Genomic DNA, 13,636 nt, shown 5'->3' with positions numbered 1-13,636 from the left:
TAGCTGTGTTTCATGGATTATGTATTGGCAGATAAATAAACATGAATCATGTAAAAGATTTACATTTTGTGAAGTGAAAACACAGACATTGTGAGCCATAACCACATCAAAAATGTTATAGTACAATGGTGGGTATGCATGGTTGCACAAAGATCCTGATACATATTTACTCTCGATAATGGCAGTTGATATGTTGGTTTGCATGAGATCATTAGTATATTACAAGGTTATTTTACAGCTGCAGTTAACAATTCATTTAACACAATTCAAAGCTAATTTGCATGTATTTAAAGTATGCCAGGGCTATTATTTCTTTCTCTTAAGTAACATGGACATTGAAATGAATACAGACTTCTCCATGGGAGATAATTATTGCCTTCATGACCACGTGCACTAAGTGATTGCGGCTTCACAATAAATGGACATTAACCTTGTCTAATATCTTGTTAAATTATCTAAAGGAATCTAAGCAAGGGTGTACAATCAGAGCCGAATCAAATCATAGCAAAGCAGCAAATTAATTTACTTTGCACATTAATTGAACAATGCATGTTTCACTGCTAGTGTTTATACTTTAATTTTCAGTGTTGATTAATTATTTTGTAAAGGAGTTTAGACTTATGCATACAATATTGTGAGAACTAAGTTTAGTTTGTGTTTTATTTTCAAGACATAATTACAGTGGAAATATATTTTCTGCTTGCTCCTTTAATTTTTTCAAGTTGCTGAAGAGCCATGTGTAATTTCATCCCTTTTAGAGAAAACTCAATTTATTTCAAGAATACCATGTATATTTGGAAATTAATCTACACTCCTGGAAACTACTTCCAATTTTTATCAGTCATTCAAACCTTGGCTTAGCTGGTTAGGCATCAATGAATTCTCGTGAATTAGTTTCCTAGGGATCATATTGATGAAGATGTTCCATAGTGTAGCAACCTCTACAAGCCTGCAGTTTGTATTAGAAAGTTTTTAAATCTCTGTCAATAAAAGACATGCATTTTAAATTAAGTTTCTGGAGAAATATCTAAAGTTCTGAGCTGTTTTCGAAGCATTTATTTATTTATTTATTTATTTCCTATGCTTTGGGATTAAAGAAAGAGAAGTAGTAGGGTTATTTTAAAATACTGAAAAGACTGCAACAAGATTATAAGCCTTTTATGGGACAATAACTAGAAATCTTACTGTTAAAAGAATTTCTCATTAAATTTTGAAATGGCATTATGTATTTTATATAACTTTCCTTAAAGCAAACCTGTGTTTTGCCCCGAAGACTTGCATGACTCAGAGCTAACACAGGACTCCCTTTAGTTGCTCCCGGCGTGTGAACAAAGTGGTGCCCCCAGTGGAGATTGAACAGAGTAGCAAGGGAAAGGTGTGTGCCACTGAAGGAAGAAGGGTCAATATGAACGTGTGGGGGGCTGGGTTTATTAGCAAGCTCTTACACTACACAGATGAGCTAGAATGACCCATTATTGGACTGGAACAGGAAAGTTCAGGAGGCTGCTGCAGTTATATGCAGGTACCTCTAGTTACTTGCACTTCATACCTGAACCAGTTTGCCCTCCCCTTTCCCTAAGTGACAGAGCTGGTTTTTAAAATTATGCCTTACACAGCAACAGTAAATCTCTATTAATAGATACATTATTATTATTATACAGGATTTATATAGCGCCAACAGTTTGCACAGCACTTTACAATATCAGGAAGACATTCCAATTACAACACAATTCAAGACAAAATGGTAAGGAGGGCCCTGTCCCTGAGGACTTACAATCTAAAAGGGAGGGGGAAGTGATACACGATTAGGTAGCTGTGTGGGGATGAAATGGTTTGAGAAATTGATATTTTGGTGGTTAGGTTGAGGTCGGATAAGCTTCCCTGAAGAGATGAGTCTTAAGGGAACGCCTAAAGGTAGTCAGAGTAGGAGATAGATGGACAGGTTGGGGTAAAGAGTTCCACAGAATTGCTGAGACTCTAGTGAAGTCCTGGAGGCGAGCATGGGAAGAGTTGACAAGGGAGCTAGAGAGCAAGAGGTCTTGGGAGGAGCGGAGGGGATGGTTAGGGTGATACTTAGAGACAAGGTTTGAGATATAGCCGGGGCCAGAGTTGTGGATGGCTTTGTAAGTGGTTGTTAATATTTTGAATTTTATCCTTTGGGTGATTGGAAGCCAGTGTAGGGGTTGACAAAGCGGGGTTGCAGACACTGAGCGGTTGGTTAGGTGGATAAGTCTGGCAGCAGCATTCATGATAGATTGAAGAGGGGATAGCCTGTGTAGCGGTAAGCCAATGAGGAGGGAGTTACAATAGTCGAGAAGAGACATAACAAGGGAGTGAATGAGTAATTTTGCGGTTTCATTGGTGAGGATGGGGCGTATTTTGGAGATGTTACGAAGGTGAGTGGAGGTTTCAGTGGAGTGTTGGGGGCGAAAGCCGGACTGTAAGGGATCAAGAAGATTGTTATGGGTGAGGTGGCAGCTCAGGCGATTGTAGACGAGGCGTTAAAGGAGTTTGGAGGTGAAGGGGAGTAAAGAGATAGGTCTGAGATTGTTGAGGTTGGTGGGGTCCAGTGAAGGTTTTTTGGGTGACAAGTGCATGTTTTAGAGGGGAGGGAAAGATGCCAGTGGAGGGGGAAAGATTAAAAATGTGAGTAAGAGAGCGTAGGATAGAGCAAGAGGGTGATCGGAGTAGTGGTGAGGGAAACATGGTCCAGGGAGCAAGTGGTGAGGTGGGTGTCAGAGAGAAGTTTTGCAACCTCCTCTGTGGAGACAGGGTCAAAAGAGGAAACTAACAGGTGCAATGGTGGGTCTGGTACGTGAATAGGGGACAGTGGGCATTTCATCTTGGATTGTATCCATTTTGTTTTTTAAATGAATGGCAATGTCCTGGGCAGGGAGTGAGTTAGTGGGTGGTGGCGGTGGGGGACATAGAAGAGAGTTAAAAGTAGAAAAGAGTTGACGAGGTTTGGATGAGAGTGTAGTAATGAGAGTGACAAAATAAGTCTGTTAGGCAGCACGGAGGGAGGAGTTATATTTTAGGAGGGCAGCTTTTCTGAGATTGTTGAGGTTGGTGGGGTCCAGTGAAGGTTTTTTGGGTGACAAGTGCATGTTTTAGAGGGGAGGGAAAGATGCCAGTGGAGGGGGAAAGATTAAAAATGTGAGTAAGAGAGCGTAGGATAGAGCAAGAGGGTGATCGGAGTAGTGGTGAGGGAAACATGGTCCAGGGAGCAAGTGGTGAGGTGGGTGTCAGAGAGAAGTTTTGCAACCTCCTCTGTGGAGACAGGGTCAAAAGAGGAAACTAACAGGTGCAATGGTGGGTCTGGTACGTGAATAGGGGACAGTGGGCATTTCATCTTGGATTGTATCCATTTTGTTTTTTAAATGAATGGCAATGTCCTGGGCAGGGAGTGAGTTAGTGGGTGGTGGCGGTGGGGGACATAGAAGAGAGTTAAAAGTAGAAAAGAGTTGACGAGGTTTGGATGAGAGTGTAGTAATGAGAGTGACAAAATAAGTCTGTTAGGCAGCACGGAGGGAGGAGTTATATTTTAGGAGGGCAGCTTTATACAGGGTGAAGTCTTGCAGAGACCTAGTTTTACGCCACTCTCGCTTGAGAGTGCGGCTTTGTCTCTTGAAATTTCTTGTTTCTTTGGTTTGCCACGGTTGTAGTGGACGTGGTCTAAGTCTGCGAGTAGTGAGGGGAGCCAAGGTGTCTAGGGAGAATGAAAGTTAGCTGTTGAAGACAGAAGTAGCCAGGTCAGGGCAGGACAGTGGTGAGATTTCATCATAGAGGGAATTAGTAGCAGAGTAGAGAAGAGAAGGGTCAAGGTGGCGAAGGTTTCTTCGGGTGACAGTGTGTCGCGTAGGGGGATTCATGGTTGGGGACAGGGTGAGAGTGAAACTGACAAGGTTGTGGTCCGAGAGGGGAAAAGGGGTGTTGGAGAGGTTGCAAGGTGTGCATAGATGAGAGAAGACAAGATCTAGTATGTTACCATCTGAGTGAGATGGAGTGTGTATCCACTGCCTTAGGTCAAAAGAAAAGGTTAGGTTAAGAAATTGAGTGGAAGCCGGGGTGTTAATGTTGTTAGCGATGTTAAAGTCACCAAGAATGATAGTGTGTATTTCTGAGGAGAGAAAGTGGGGTAGCCAGGCAGAGAAGCCATCAAGAAAGCGAGATAGTGGTCCAGGAGGTCGGTATTTTACAGCAACCCTCAGAGAAACTGGAGAAAATAGGCAAATACAGTGGGCTTCAAAAGAGGAGAGGGATAGAGAGTGAGATGAAGGCAGAACTTGAAAAGTGCATTGTGTGGATAGAAGGATTCCCACTCGGTAACTTAGAAGTCCTGAGCCTCCGCTAAGTGGGAACATGGGACTGGATATATTTTTTAGCAACAGTGCCTCCACTCAGCTGGGACTTGTGGTGTGCAAGTGGGACCCCTAGTTGAGAATTACCTGGTCCCTGGGCATATTCTTCTGTATTTACAATTCTGCTCAGTAGTGAATAGGAGTAATGAGGTTCAGTCACTTGAAATATATTTTAAGTAGTTTTATTTTGCTTGTGCATGGAGAATAAAGATAGGAGGGTGAGGGAGCACAGGATACCCTTTGTGGTATAACTAAGCATATTCCTCTGGTCTTCTATATAGATTTACATCTTTCTGGTTCCTTCTTCTATGCAGCTATACTGACTGGACACATACCATGTAAATGTGGCTCCTTGTAACGGAGGTTCTAGTGTATACTCAGTAATTACACCAAGGCAGGACAGCAGTGGAAGGTTGTAGTGTTTCCTTCCGAAGCTCAGTCCGTCACTCACCATCTCTGGGGGGACACCTGCAGCTTGCTTCTTCTATGCCAGGATAACACTCAATTGCAGTCAGCATCTTAAGGACACCTTCCAGACTGGGAGATCCTCACAACTTCCATACCCCTAGGCCCTCAGGCCTGGGGCCTAATTTAGTGAATCAGTGTGTCATCCTCACAGGGGAACACCTTGGAGGGAAAGAGACTGTGCCAGGAAGTGCCTCAGATATTTAATAGCTCCCCCAGCATGCATAGCAGGCTCTATCTCCAGCACACCCTGCTGGTGGACACTCAACACAGCATGTGACTAGGAATTATCACTGCACACTTAGAGAACACTAGCCAGCACTGCAAAGCTGACTAATCTACGCTAACAGATCACAAGTGTAGGAAGAGATTTCGGAAAAATTCTAGATCCCTACAAGTCCTTCACTAACCTTGAAAAAAACTCAACTGACAAAAGACAAACTGGTGCTGCATTCATATGATCATATCTGATCTTAGTCCCAGATCTTAATATACTAAAATAAAATCTACTCACTCATGAATGAAAAGAGAATCTAAATGTAGCTGTGGGATGCTAATATGCAACTCCTCAATGTCATCTTTTAAAAGCACAATTTTCCTTGTATTGGCCTTATTCTGTCTTTAATATTTATGCTTCAGTTTTGGGCTCTGCTCCAAGAAACCATACTGCATCTATCCCTGTACCATATATACTGTATAATGTTAGTGGTAATCTTTTGTCAAATAATATTATTTTTTAGCATAAAATAACTGTATGTTGTCCGATTGTTTTCCTTCTGAATGATAACATCATACAAGGGACATACTGTTTGCTTTACTCTCAAAATGAGTTCCATTGACTAACATATCTCTGTTCTATACTGCATGCCATTTTCATAAAATGTTTCCATTATGGTATTTGAACAAGTATAGTACAATGTCTTTAATGCAATAGCCTGGGTGCAATAGCCAAAACCAGAACATCATAGCTACTAGGGATCAGTGAACCTGCCTGGGTTTGGTAAGCAAACTGTTTAGCAAATCTTGTTTGAAGTTCACCAGCTTTGCAGCAAACCCCATTGACGCCTATGTGGGGCACATCTTGTTTTTTTCAGAAAAAAAAACCCAATAATACTAATGATACAAAATTTGAATAAAACAGTATCTCTCTTCACAGAATTGTCAGCATTCCCTTACAGCTCCAACACACACTGACAATATGGCCGCTGTGAGCCCATGCTTTCGAAGAAAGGGGTCTGGGTTATTCATTACTTCAAATGATTAGCTCTTGGGACTTAGCTGACCAGAGGCTAAGGCTATCCACTGCATTCCTTATTTCTGCCATTACTGCAAAATGTTCACACAAACGTTTGTGATTCATAGACCTCATGAATTCTGGGGATTCACTGTGAAATGCTAAAAAAAAAACACAAAAAGGGGCGCCTTTCCTAGTGCAGTATCTTTTATTCCAAAAAAAACAGGCATAAAAGGTGAACTGACATGTACTCACAATACTGAAGTTAAAACAAGCTGCAGAACAGTAAAACCGGAGCAGTAAAAGAATCCGAGCAAGGTGTCCTGTGTAAATCACTGAAGTGTCGATGCGTTTCCGAGGCACGCCCGCTTCGTCAGGACATCCTGCACGCGTTTCCGGGGCACGCCCCCTTCGTCAGGACGTCCTTTTATGCCTGTTTTTTGGAATAAACGATACTGCACTAGGAAAGGCACCCTTTTTGTGTTTTTTTCAGATGTTCCAGATCCCTTGACTGTATTGGGGCTACGCCTTGCATATGTACTTAGCATTCCTTCCTTGTGAGGGATAAGGATTGTCCCTGGCGCTTCTAAAACAAAAAACTTTCTACTGTGAAATGCTAGTAGTGACTAAAAACACGAAGCGCACAGCTCACCCCTATCATGCGTTCCAGCAATCCACATTCGGTGCACGGATGACTCTCTTCCTGTCACGGACATTCCCAGCTGCAGCGTCTGGGACGCAGATCCCGGGCCCTCCTTCAGCTCAGACGTCACGGAGTGACGTCACGCTCCGCCCACGGCCGCCGGCTCCCTCCTTAAAAGCGAGGGAGATTCAATTGCTCGGCGTTCAGTCAATGGATAACTGTACGCTGAGCAATTGCTCTCATACCCCCCAACTGAACTGCCACAACCTGCTAGAACCCGTGAAACCTCACAGGAGTGAGTACCCAGCTCGTCAGCACAGCTTACCTCTCTCCCGTCTGGCAAGGACTGCACTGCTCGTCGCAACTGCAAGTATTTCAGCTTAACAGCCTGTGATCATTGTACAGCCTTATACTAGCGCCATCTGCTGGTTCAACTACAGATTACACCCTCCTATAGAACTGCTTGTACTCTGGACTCTCACTGTGTATAGTTGGAGCTTCCTCCAGGCAATTGCGCAGGGGTTCATGTGATAAAGTGTGGGGAGTTATACGTTAACCCTTGGTTGTGGGTACTGTATTTAATCACCAGTATATGCGGTAATACACTGGTAACTCCTCCCATTGTTTCCCGTGGTAAATGATGCTTGTGGGAACTGCGCCCCCTCACTACACCTAAGAGGGTTAAAGCAGCATCCCCAATCTATCCCACTCCCTCACCACATTGGTCGAAAGCCCTGAGGTTCCTTCTTGAGCTCCATAGGAAGGGGGTAGAGCTTTACACTTCCGGAGTAATAGGCTCAAAAACTGTGGACCAGCACATGATAATCTTCCAAAGAAATTCAATCTATATTCCACATGCATCTGTACAGAGCACAACCGCGGTGTCGAGTACGAGTACCAATACTGAAAACTGATACTGGAAGTCCCATTAAGGAAGCCGGGCAGTGTGTAATGACTTCCTGATTAGTTTTGGAAGTTGGGTGGCGTGTGATGACTCGCCGCCCGGCTTCTGGATTGGTCGGGAAGCTGGCCAATAAGGAAGCCGGGTGGTAAGTTAATACCCGCTCCCCGGCTTCCTGATTGGCCAGAAAGTGAGGGAGCATGGAGCCTCCTTCCCGGCCCATCAGGAAGCCAGCCCCATGCTTCCTGGTGACAAGAGAGCATGAAGTTGGCTTCCCGGCCAATCAGGAAGCCAGCTCCATGCTTCCTGGTGACAAGAGCACGGAGCCGGCTTCCTGGCCAATCAGGAAGCCGGGCAGTGTGTAATGACTCGCCTCCTTTCTTCCTGATACTGGAAGTTATGGTATTGGGATAAGCATCGGGGGCATTTGGGCGAGTACTCGGTATTGGTGCATCCCTAGTTGTGTTAGTGAGCTGGATCACTAAGATGCGATGTTTGCTGTGTAACAGATCTTACTGTAGCTTAAAACAAATTCTCACCCATCAATGTGATTAACCAGTACATGGCATTTACATATATATATACCCACAGGATGATTGGGGAGCTTGACAAAATATAGGATTTTTCTGATGCCCCACAATGTCCCACCTAGCATTGTACCTGTCCTCACTTGTATCGCATCTTCACGCTCCCTCCAGTGTTCCCTGTGTTATCTTTGTCAAGTAAACACTTGTGCTGCACCACTTCTTCCGCTCCTGTACCTTTTTCACCACTAGTACACATACAGCACCCACAATGTACTGTGCCTCACCTCTACCTCCAGCATCCATCTCCAAAGTCTCTCTCTGTGTTGTTACTATGTTCCACTTACAGGTTTCCCTTACACTACTCCTTTTATCCAACTCCAGCATCCCCCTGAATTTTTTTTTTCTTCTCCTCCAGCATGCCCACTCTACTGTTGCTGGCCAATCGCCAGTCACAAGCGCTAGTAAATGGGGTCAGGAGTAGAATCCTTACCTTAGTGTAATATCTGAATTGAAGTTTACATAGAGATTTGCTCTGATGAGAGTATCAGGGAAAGGAAAGTAAGCATAGGGCTGGGGGCAATTAAGTGAAACTGTCATGGACAAAACATAATTTCACTTGAACCTCAGGATAAAAATAAAAGGAAATTGAAAAAAGGAAATAAAATTGCTGCATTTTTGTGCAGACTATAATAAAATGAACACAAATTCTGGTATGCGAGGGAATGGAATTGATACTTGGACACCCTGACCTCATCATAGGACCTTTGCGCTATCCATTTTTATAATTTGGTATAATTTTCATCAAAGTACTAAATATCGGAAATGTGTTTGTAAATTATTTATAACAAAATCAGCATGCCATCTTTGCAGAAAACAGTGCTTTATTTATGATTGGTATTTCTGATGTAAATGCATTTTCTCTTTGCTGATGTTTTACTTGAAGCATGTCAACTCACTCTGTACTTCCATTGCCAAAGTCCCGTAGATTTTTCCTCTCCTGTATGAAGAAATTGTTTAGAAATGCATTGCATGACATGGTGCATTTCTACTTAAATTGATCATTGCTATATGCACATAGTCTTAGTATTTTGTCTTCCAAATAACAATATGTAGTGCTGTGCAGTGGCAGAGCTTGATTTGTTAACTCATTTACACACTAGTTTAGACACAGCAGACATTTATTCTACTTTATGTCTTTTACCTGAGTGTGAAACTAAACCTTGCTGGGAATTTAATTAAAAATATATACTACAAATGGAAAAGTAGTCATATATCTTTCTCCTAGTTATCTCTATAAAACAGAAATGTAGGCCCGCTGGTCTTATACCCTGCTCTCTATCTAAAGTTTAATTTTTGCTAGCAGGCAATAAGCATTGATAATCTAATAATATAAAGGTTCTGGTTGAGATAGTAGTAGACACCAAAAGCTTAGCTTCTTAAAATAAACCGTTTTCTTTTTGCTGTCTTTGGTAGAGAAGTACATTAAATGGGAATTACAAATGCTCTGAGGTAACATAAAAGATTCTAGGTACAGTCTCAATGTGGTTTATGCAAGGTCAGTGCAACTTTTGTGTAACAAGGTTCACTTTTGTAACAGCCTACTTAAAAGGAAAGTGTAGTATTTTTATTGTTTCAGCTAATCATGTTTAAGAGATCAGCCTGATCCAAATAATTATGTTCATATGTGTTAATGTTTTAAAAACCCTACTTATATTTATAGATTTATAGATGTACATAGGGCAGCAATATTTTTTTCATTAAACATAAGGCAAATGCCACAATTCTAATTCTGGATGTTGCTTTTTGAAACTATGCTCTTTTGCCTGAATAGAATAATGCTATTCAGGGCCAAATTACTTGTAAGTCCCCTTGATAGCAATATATTCGAATTAATAATAAAAAAATAAACTGAAAATACACTACGCTGTCTTAAATCTACCTAAAATCATTAAATGTTTATACAAACACTAAAGTGCATGTTATCTTAACACCCAACAACATATACTCCTCCTGTTAAAAATCCAAATATGATATCAAATAATTAGTACAATGATCAAATTGATAATGTGTGATTCCACCAGTGGATCCACAATACAATGTGATGTACTCCACATATAACACTCTAAAGGTTACTCTCTGTCCATCACAAAAAAATGTCGTTTAAAAATTCTCCCGATACTGTGAAGTGAATCTTGTGCCCCACTTCAAACCACAAAAAAGGTGCTTCTCAGTGTTAATCCCAGGTGCCTCTGTTCAATATTGCACTCATCGGAATCTTTAGACCACCGTTAAATGGTCTACAATCACTCAATTTCTAATCCTTAACGATCCAGATTTTCCCACATTCCAAGATAGATGCCACATAGTGTAAAATCCTTATAAAACTCTAATCATAAATTCTTTAGACACTTACATTAAAAACCAATAAGCAGCGCTGCATATGAAAAACCCAAATTTTCTTGCGGTACTCTCCGGTCAGTGATAGCCCATTCCTGTTCATCTGATATCATTCACCTCTCTACCTGGAAACTTCTCAAGATTAGACGTGATGACGTCAGTACGTAAACTGCTCCCCGACACGTTTCATCAAAGTTACTTTTCCACCCTTGCTCGATCAGCTGGAGCAGAGGGCAGGATAAACATCTGGGATCTAATAGAGTAAGTGAAAACAAAAAAATAAGTCAAGTCTAAAAAAAAAAGCAACCCCGTCACCCCATGCATACACATATGAACATAAAACCCTTGTGTAGCGCTCACATGTGTATGTAAACAGCAATTTCACACCACACATTGGGTATTGTAATGCATGCAGGAGTGAGATAAATTATTCTACATTCTTCATTTATGGTTAGCGGTAAACTGATAAACTGTAAAGTAATTAAAAGTATCGATAATTTTTGATACAGCAATTTTTTGCTGATTTTAGGATGCACACAGGTTTCTATCTATTTACTTCTATCTATCTATCTATCTATCTATCTATCTATCTATCTATCTATCTATCTATCTATCTATCTATATTTTGTACTAAAAATTGGGCATTATGGGGCGTTTGTGTGCACTAAAATAATGTTTTTTTTTAAAAGATAATAACAGCAACTCACAAAATCAGCATGCCATCTTTGCAGAAAACAGTGCTTTATTTATGATTGGTATTTCTGATGTAAATGCATTTTCTCTTTGCTGATGTTTTACTTGAAGCATGTCAACTCACTCTGTACTTCCATTGCCAAAGTCCCGTAGATTTTTCCTCTCCTGTATGAAGAAATTGTTTAGAAATGCATTGCATGACATGGTGCATTTCTACTTAAATTGATCATTGCTATATGCACATAGTCTTAGTATTTTGTCTTCCAAATAACAATATGTAGTGCTGTGCAGTGGCAGAGCTTGATTTGTTAACTCATTTACACACTAGTTTAGACACAGCAGACATTTATTCTACTTTATGTCTTTTACCTGAGTGTGAAACTAAACCTTGCTGGGAATTTAATTAAAAATATATACTACAAATGGAAAAGTAGTCATATATCTTTCTCCTAGTTATCTCTATAAAACAGAAATGTAGGCCCGCTGGTCTTATACCCTGCTCTCTATCTAAAGTTTAATTTTTGCTAGCAGGCAATAAGCATTGATAATCTAATAATATAAAGGTTCTGGTTGAGATAGTAGTAGACACCAAAAGCTTAGCTTCTTAAAATAAACCGTTTTCTTTTTGCTGTCTTTGGTAGAGAAGTACATTAAATGGGAATTACAAATGCTCTGAGGTAACATAAAAGATTCTAGGTACAGTCTCAATGTGGTTTATGCAAGGTCAGTGCAACTTTTGTGTAACAAGGTTCACTTTTGTAACAGCCTACTTAAAAGGAAAGTGTAGTATTTTTATTGTTTCAGCTAATCATGTTTAAGAGATCAGCCTGATCCAAATAATTATGTTCATATGTGTTAATGTTTTAAAAACCCTACTTATATTTATAGATTTATAGATGTACATAGGGCAGCAATATTTTTTTCATTAAACATAAGGCAAATGCCACAATTCTAATTCTGGATGTTGCTTTTTGAAACTATGCTCTTTTGCCTGAATAGAATAATGCTATTCAGGGCCAAATTACTTGTAAGTCCCCTTGATAGCAATATATTCGAATTAATAATAAAAAAATAAACTGAAAATACACTACGCTGTCTTAAATCTACCTAAAATCATTAAATGTTTATACAAACACTAAAGTGCATGTTATCTTAACACCCAACAACATATACTCCTCCTGTTAAAAATCCAAATATGATATCAAATAATTAGTACAATGATCAAATTGATAATGTGTGATTCCACCAGTGGATCCACAATACAATGTGATGTATTCTATCTATCTATCTATCTATCTATCTATCTATCTATCTATCTATCTATCTATCTATATTTTGTACTAAAAATTGGGCATTATGGGGCGTTTGTGTGCACTAAAATAATGTTTTTTTTTAAAAGATAATAACAGCAACTCACAGGTTGCAAAGCACAAACAATCATAATATAACACAGGATAACAACACACAACATGCACACACCACACCCAGCTACTCTCTCCCCCCAAAAAAGATCAGCAAGTGACCTACAACAAAGAGGGAAAAATTAGAAAAAATAAAAATAGAAAGGTCAAATTACCACATCACTCTTTGAGAGCCAAGGACCCCATCCACGGACCCCGCATTTTGTAGAATGTTTTTGGGGCACACTCTAACCTCATAAATCAACTTATACTTAGGAGGCATGTTATCCACCATCTTAACAAAAAGCACTAAAATTAATTTTAGTATATTTTTTACTGAAATATTAATTCAACAAACAGTTGCATAAATATAGTGCAACACAGGCATTGCACTTCTAGTGAACTTGATAAGAATTCCTATATTATCACATAATTGAAACTCCCCAAGACGTTGTCTCTGACCTTGGTGACAGGTGAATGTTCCACACATGTGAGGAAATACTTGTTCCCTTTTCTCAAAAAGACTGAAAAGCAATTCTGGTTGGTTGCTATGGATTACTTCACATCCTCAGGCCCGGTTCACACCTGGGCGTTTTGTAGCGCGTTCGAACGCTCTGCAAAACGCTCAAACATTGAAATCCCATTATTTCCTATGGGTATGGTTCACACCTGGGCGTATTACAGGCCGTATGAACGCGCTACAAAACATCCTATGCCCAAAGAAGTACAGGAGCTTCTTTGGGGCGTTTTTGTCGCGCGTTTCCATTGGGATACAGCCAAGTAGCCCTCGGAAACGGGCGTTTGTCGCATGTTTTTTAACCACAAATCGCGCGACAAACGCGTGACACGAAATGCACGACAAACGCGCATATTCAATACGCCTAGGTGTGAACCCAGCCTTACAAATTTGCTTGATATACAAAAACACATGTTGCTAGCACAGTACCAGTTGTAAAGTTCATTTCAGAAATATTTAACGAAAAAAAGGGTAGCTGCATTTCTTGCAAAAAAAACA

Source organism: Nanorana parkeri, unplaced genomic scaffold (genome assembly GCF_000935625.1).
Source record: "Nanorana parkeri isolate BGI_ZX_2015 unplaced genomic scaffold, ASM93562v1 scaffold154, whole genome shotgun sequence".
Lineage (NCBI taxonomy): Eukaryota > Metazoa > Chordata > Amphibia > Anura > Dicroglossidae > Nanorana > Nanorana parkeri.
This window is presented reverse-complemented; position numbering follows the sequence as displayed.